We start from the raw sequence: 7797 nt of genomic DNA on the forward strand, positions 1-7797 counted from the left end.
ATTTTTATGATATTGTGACTGCTATTTTTATCTTGGTTTATGTTTGCTGCCTTCATGTACAGCACTTTGTTCAGCTACAGCTGATGTGAAAGCGCTTTATAAATAAAGGGATGATGACGACCCAGTTGGGAAGGTTTTCTCTTTTGTTTTCTTTTTCTTTGCTACCCTCCTTCTTCTTTCTGGCTAGCTGAGACCCCAGTTGGATACTCCCTTAATAAGAGTATGACCAAGTTCGTCTTTGCTTTTTGTATCTTCTACCTTTTAATAGGTTTGTTGATATTTAGGTTACTGTCTGTTACTCCAAGCTGTGTGTTTTGTTTTTGCTTGGAACCGTTTATGTTTTCCTTATCGGCACAAGCAGAGCTAAATGGTAGGATTGGACTAAAGCTTATTTCTACCTTTTTGAATACAGCATTGAGTGCATAAAGTATATCATATTTAGTAATGAGTATTAGAATTTGTACTTGGAATGTTAAGGGATCCAATAACCCAGTGAAAAGGAAATCTATCCTAAACAGTAACAGTCCTAAGAAAGGACAAAATTCAAATAGCCTTTTTACATGAAACACACCTCAGCGACAACGAACATAAGAAATATCTCCGGGAGTGGGTTGGTCAGGTTTATTACTCATCTTACTCAACAAGCAAGAGGGGGGTAATAATATTGATACATAGAAACTTGCCGTTTGTTGTTATAGACACATTTAGGGATACAGAGGGGAGAATTGTTTTAACCAAAAGAATGCTTTATGGGGAGAAAATGTTGCTGGGTAGCATCTATAGTCCTAACGTAAATTATGATGAATTTTCAGCTTTACTTTTTGGCAGGCTTGCTGAGATGGACTCCTCAAACATCTTGATAGGAGGCAATTTTAATTGCTCTCTTTGTTCTCTCAGTTTTATGAGGAAGTGTATAGTTCTGACATTGACTGTGAAAAATTAAAGGATTGCCACTTTCTAAACAGCCTGAATATACCAAGACTTAGCGAAGACCAGGCTAACTTGCTGGAAGGTCCCATTACATTGTTAGAAATTAAAACAGCCATTTCATCACTCCAATCGGGCAAATGCCCTGGAGCTGATGGATATCCGGTTGAGTTTTTTAAGGTTTTGAAAGGCAAGATCATAAATTATTACAGAGAATATTTAATGTATCTTTTGAACACTCAAGTCTCCCGGGAACTATGTACATTGCCAATATTACAGTAATACCAAAAAAATATAAGGACCCAGAACTGCCTTCTTCCTATCGACCGATAACTTCCTTGGAGTAGACATGAAAATATTGTCAAAGGTGTTGGCCAATAGATTAGAGCGAGTTGTATCAGACATAGTAAGCACAGACCAGACTGAAATTATTAAGGGTCGTTTGTCCTCAAACAATGCGAGACGCCTGATTAATACTATTCATCATCTTAATTACCATCAAATACCCGGCGCCATTGATTCAATGGACGCCGAAAAAGCTTTCGACCGTGTCGAACTGGACTACATGATCGAAGTGCTAAGAAGATTTGGTTTAAAACCCACTTTTATAGATTGGGTGAAGATCTTGAACAAGACGCATGTAGCCTCTTTCTTGACAAATGGTCTTTTATCTGCACCATTTAAACTTTCAACTATTAAACTATTCTCCCTGGCTATAGAGCCGCTAGGAGGAACTTTAATAGGAACAAAACAGCACAACATTTTATTATATGCTGATGACGTTCTTTTAACTTTAACAGATCCCGATAAATCAATTGCAGAACTGGTTGATTGTATTAAAGAGTTTTGACAAATATCAGGGTATAAGGTACATTTTGAAGAGTCAGAAATAATTCCTTTAAATAATAGTGGTCAGGTCGAGCCTGCTTACGTTAAACCTTTCGGCTGGGCACCTAAAGGATTTAAGTATGTAGGAATAAAAATCACATCCAAAGTGGGTCAGCTATATGCAGAGAAAATCAATCCTTTAATTGGTCACATAAAAGAAAAGGTTACAAGTTGGAAAAAGCTTCCTTTATCAATGCTTGATAGGATTAACCTTAATAAAATGGTACTACTTCCAAAAATGTCTTATCCAGTTCCAATGCTTTTTGTATTTTTGAATCCAAATGATCTTAAGGACATTAATAAACTGAAATCAGACTTTATCTGGGCAGGCAGAAAGCCTAAGCTTAAAATGGATATTTTACAACTTCCAAAACAACAGGGTGGGTGGGGCTTACCAAAGATTGAGAACTATGTGCTGTCTATTCATGCTAGAATTGTTTCAGTGTGGGCAACGGAACATGATGTGACGCCTTGGCTTGAGATTGAAAAAGTAATTAGGAAACCCTTCTGTCTTATAAACTTATTAGATAAACGTGTAAGAGAACTGCCACCTACTGTTAAAGACAATTACCTTATTGATAATGTTATCGATACATGGAGTATTTTGAAGAAATTATTTGGGAAGTCTCACGACCTTAACTTTCTTGCAATTCTGGTAGATACTCCAGACTTAACAGCAGAGGGCGCTGGTCTCAATCAAGAATGTATGATCCGTGGGACAAAGGTAAATTCAAGACATTTGACGATATAAGATCTCAATATAATATACCTGCCAAAGATTTCCACAAGTATCTCCAGATCAGGCATTACGTGAAATCAAAGACTGGATCACTGGAGCTACCAACGAACTGTTATTTGCTTGAAAAAAACTCTACTGGACTGTCGGAAACATGGACGTTTTGTGTCTAGATTCTACTCTGAGTTACAGACCCTAACGGTGGACAAGCTGAAACACTTACGAACAACTTGGAGTATGCTGTTTAAAATGTCGATTGACTCTGCGTTGTGGGGGGAAATATTAATACTGCCCTCTAGGATATCAATCTGTAATAGATACAAAGAAATGCAGTTCAATATTTTACATAATGTTTACATATCACCTTATATATACAGTAAGTACACTCCAGGTGCTTCACCGAACTGTCTTAAATGTAACTCAGCTAAAGGCACTAGATATCACTGTCTTTGGGAGTGTAAGAACATCAAGGTATTCTGGCAGGCAGTATGCAGTGAAATCAGTTTGGTGATAGGACAGACAGTCCCACTCAGCCCACTCATGTGCCTACTGGGCCTTATACCTGACCCTCTGAGAGGTCACAAAGAGACGGTTCAGTTTCTTCTGATGCTGGCTCGAAAGGCTATAATGGCCAAATGGGTTGGTAGCGTAACCCCTCTACTCAGATGTGGAAATCTCTGATATCTGAAGTTGTAACGCTAGAAAGATTGAGGTATTGTCTTAATGGTAAATTGCACCTGTTTAAAAAATGGGAGAATATTTTAAAGTGCCTAAAGATTAAAAGGTCATTAACACAAACTGGATAAAATGTATGTATGTACATCCATATGACGGGATGCTGTATGTAAACTGTCCACATGCCCATAGATATGGTTACTAATAGTCTTCTGTGCTGTGTTTTTGTTCTAGTACGTTTTGTTTGAATTAACTAAAAATGTTTAATAAAAAGAATATTAAAAAAAAGGCATTAATGCATACATTACTGAATGCAACCCATCTGACCTGTAAAGCTGTCACATGTGCAGTTGCTGTCAGTTTATAAAGTCCTGGCTTTTCACATGGGATCCATTCCAATTTCTCTCATTTGTTGACACAGCTGTCATCCACTTTTACGCAGTGGCACAGAGTTGTTGATTTTATATTTAATTCAAAGTGGGGGTTTTCCAACCCTCAATCACTTTTTGTTGCATTCTAACAGGCCGAGAACATACATTTTAGTCAATATTTGTGCTTCTGCTGCTATAATTATTATAGTTAGATATCATTGTAATTTTTGTGTACTCTTTCTCCCCTCTTTCTCTCCCTCATCCTCTCTCTCATGCCACCAAATAGGTCAAGGCAGATGCCCGCCCCCTAGAGCTAGGTTCTCTTTCTGACTGGTTTCTGCCTGAAAGGAACCTTTTACTTGGCACTGTTGCAACAAATGTAATCTCTGTATTTCTCTGTAAATTGTTGGGTCTCTGTAGCTTCTCAAATGGAGGTACCCTAGGGGTACTTTGGAGTACTTCAGTGGGTATGTGATATTTTTGCAAAATGCTAATTTAACAATGTCATCGTGCAAAATTGCTCAAATAATTATACTATAATAATAAATGAATCAGGGAGAGATTCTAAACATTTGAAATGCAGGAATTACATGTTTTTTAGTTACAAGGTTTTTGTTGTTTAGTACATCTATTACTTTTTTTCTACCAAAAATGTTTTCCACTGGTCACTCGGAACTCGGTTTAGAAATGTGGTAACACTTTCTATAAAGCCTGCCTCTATTATGTATTATCAACACACCCTGGAAAAAAAGGTTTTTCAAAGGGATACCTCTTCGAATTAATATTTTAATACAACATCATTTTTGTTTGAGTTTTAGTTTTAAATTTAGTTTTATTTTTCAAGTAATATTTTTTTCATTAAAAATATTGTTCAATTTAAATATTTTTTATTAAAAGCTTACAAGAATTGCCCACTAGGGGGCGCTACAAGTACAAAATGTTTACATCTCATAAACGACGACTGATTTTTATGAGATTTGGTGGGTACCATCTAGGGCCACTCCTGAGGCCACTCCTACATTTGGGTACTGATTTGGTCAAATTGGGCGTGGCGTATGGGACCCACATTTTAATTCACCACTTACACTAATGTGAACAACTTCAACTTTACAGGGTAGATGTACAATGGGTCACAAAAAAATACACGTGGATTAATTCACATATCATATTATAGCAGCCAAATTAAATGTTCTCAGCAAAGAACTCCTTGAGCAAAGAGATCCTTGTTCAACATCCCACTACAATGCTCTGTTCCAAATTTGGCAAAGATCGTCCGTTAGCGGGCACTATAACGAACGTTTATTTGTTTTGGCCATAACTTGATGACATTTACTGTGGCAGAGATATCACAATTGCACATTTCTAATTTAAATGCATTAACATGAAACTAATGATCCTGGTTTGACATGCTGCTTTGAGGCTCTGTACCAAATTTGGCAAAGGTCGGCCATTAAGAGGCACTGTAGCCAACGCAGACCAGTTTCGGCCCTTTTAATAAATCATTGTTAATGGGATATTTGCAACGGCAATGTACCCCAGACCTTGCGGTTCACACCTCTCAGTACTTACCAATGTTTGCCTCCCCACCGCTTTTGCACGCACTCCGCGTCATCAGGGGCACAAGCAGGCGTCATAACAGCTTGCAATTCTAGTCTTCTTTCAAAATTTTCGTTACGTGACGGAATTGCTGTTTGTGTTTTTGCCTGTGTGTTGTTATCAACTGCCCAGTTTGACAGCCAGGCTGGTTTTCCAGTTATATCTGTAAACACGGAACCCAGCACACAACAGCTTTAACGTTAGTACAGGTATGAAAGCAGCAAACAAAAGAACAGGATCAACGGAGATAGATTCTACCCGACCTAAAAAAAAACGGCAATTTCTAACAGTTGCATGACCAGAGATGAAACAAACCCCGGGTAGAACCTGAACCGGTAATTAAGCATTAGCTTCAGGCTAATTTATTAAGGCTACAAAGGACGGGCATTTTATCATTTGTGCACTCACATTGAATAATATGGCTAAAGTACCCAAATTGGTTACTTGCAAAAACAACTGAGACACAGCCAGTAAAGTGATCCCAACTGGTCCTGGCTAACACTTGCATGGGCTACATGGGCAGAGGCACTTTTAAGCCGGTCGTAGGATTTTTTTTTTTTACATTTGTCACATTATTCTATCTTTTCTAAAAGTAGGCTACACACGTTCCGCATTCCCACACTGCCTCTGCATGGGTTTCACCATGTCCAATAGAGTTGGTTGGGTGAGTTCATAGCCATAATAGGCAGTCCATAGACAGTTCTTTGGTCTCTTTTCCAAAAAAGGAGGCTAACCATAGCTTTGCTATCCCTACCGTAACAATACACGTCAGCGAGGAATGGATGGGAGAAAGAGACCAGGAGGGGCTGAAAAAGCCAGGTTCAAAAAAAGGCATTAGAGGAGTGTGCTGCCAAATGTGTGCCAAGCTTACGGATTTATTTCAAGAGGACAAACAAGTGGCAACTGGTAAAGAGAGATATAGCCTTAGCATTAGCAACGAAATTATTTGTTGAGGTTGTTGTCAACCTATAGCAAAATATTAATTTTAATTAATATATTAGCATTTCTGCATCACCCAATATGTGGGGATTCATAGACTTTGCAAATATAATACAAATATTGATAACAAAACTCAAGCTTGATCTTTGCATGCAGTAAAATTACCTCTTTATTATTTTTTGTAGCTTCTGGGCAGCACATAAGTCAGTCCCCCACTGAAAATGATGAGGATGAGCCCGGAATTTGCAATGAGGAGGCCATGACTACAGGGACAGGTAGAGTAAACCAGAGTAAGTGTACCAGCGTAAACAATATGAATTAAAGTTATTTCATGTAATAGAGAGCATTATATGACAGTACATGAAACCAGTGCACTGCTTGTAACAAAAACTGTGATTTCCATTACTATGGAAAAAGTAGGCCGGTCTTGGGCCGGAAACTCCAAGGCTGAAAAGTGGCCCCACTCCAGGCAGACCCAGCGAGGAGGAGTCTGATAAGACTGAGCTTTTCACATAGAGGTTTTGCAGACCAGAGAGAGAGAGAAATGTACTTTTGAATTAAGGAGGATAATGGAGTTCCTAATGATATTACTATTGTTGGTTCAGAGATCATATCTCTGAAGCATTATATTGTTTTACCAGTGTATATTGTGCATATTGCGTGATTTGTTGGTGGATAGCATAGAATCAAATTTAACAAGGTTACTTTTACTCAGAAGTCAATTATATTTGACCTACTTCTAGCCTTTTTTGCTGAGCAATATTTAAATGTTTTTGATGATGATGAATGATTTGTTGGAGCTATTCATTATTTTTAATATGTATAGTAATTATTTGATTTATTTAATTTCACTTTTGCTTGAATGATACAGCTACATAAATTGGTTTAGCATTAGTATTTTATTTGGTTTATTTTTAGTTAAGGTACCAGGCAGCCTTAGCCACCAGGTGTAGTCTATATAGTGGTGTGAAAAAGTGTTTGCCCCCTTCCTCATTTCCTGTTCCTTTGCATGTCACACTTAAATGTTTCGGAACATCAAACCAATTTAAACAATAGTCAAGGATAACACAAGTAAACACAAAATGCAATTTGTAAATGAAGGTGTTTATTATTAAAGGTGAAAAAAAATCCAAACCATCATGGCCCTGTGTGAAAAAGTGATTGCCCCCCTTGTTAAAACAAACTATAACTGTGGTTGTCCAAATCTGAGTTCAATTTCTCTAGCCACACCCAGGCCTGATTATTGCCACACCTGTTCACAATCAAGGCATCACTTAAATAGGAGCTGCTTGACACAGTAAGGTCCACCAGAAGATCCTTAAAAGCTACACATCATGCTGAGACCCAAAGAAATTCAGGAACAATTGAGAAAGAAAGTAATTGAGATGTATCAGTCTGGAAAGGGTTATAAAGCCATTTCCAAAGCTTTGGGAATCCAGCGAACCACAGTGAGAGCCATTATCCACAAATGGCGAAGACATGGAACAGTGGTGAACCTTCCCAGGAGTGGCCGCCCGCCCAAAATTACCCCAAGAGCGCAGCGACGACTCATCCAAGAGGTCACAAAAGACCCCACAACAATGTCCTAAGAACTGCAGGCCTCACTTGCCTCAGTTAAGGTCAGCATTCATGCCTCCACCATCAGGAAAAGACTGGGCAAAAATG

At 38.2% G+C, this 7797-nt stretch overlaps 1 long non-coding RNA gene across 1 annotated transcript in view; it reads left to right on the forward strand.

Moving 5' to 3' along the window:
* The first annotated feature begins 4565 nt into the window (after positions 1-4565).
* Positions 4566-7797, forward strand: part of LOC117949892 — a 19437-nt gene continuing 16205 nt past the window's right edge. Inside the window, exon 1 of the long non-coding RNA XR_004657763.1 lies at positions 4566-4577. This is a non-coding gene — a long non-coding RNA (uncharacterized LOC117949892). The remainder of the gene's footprint in view (positions 4578-7797) is intronic.

This window comes from Etheostoma cragini, chromosome 9 (genome assembly GCF_013103735.1).
Source record: "Etheostoma cragini isolate CJK2018 chromosome 9, CSU_Ecrag_1.0, whole genome shotgun sequence".
NCBI classification, from domain to species: Eukaryota; Metazoa; Chordata; class Actinopteri; order Perciformes; family Percidae; genus Etheostoma; species Etheostoma cragini.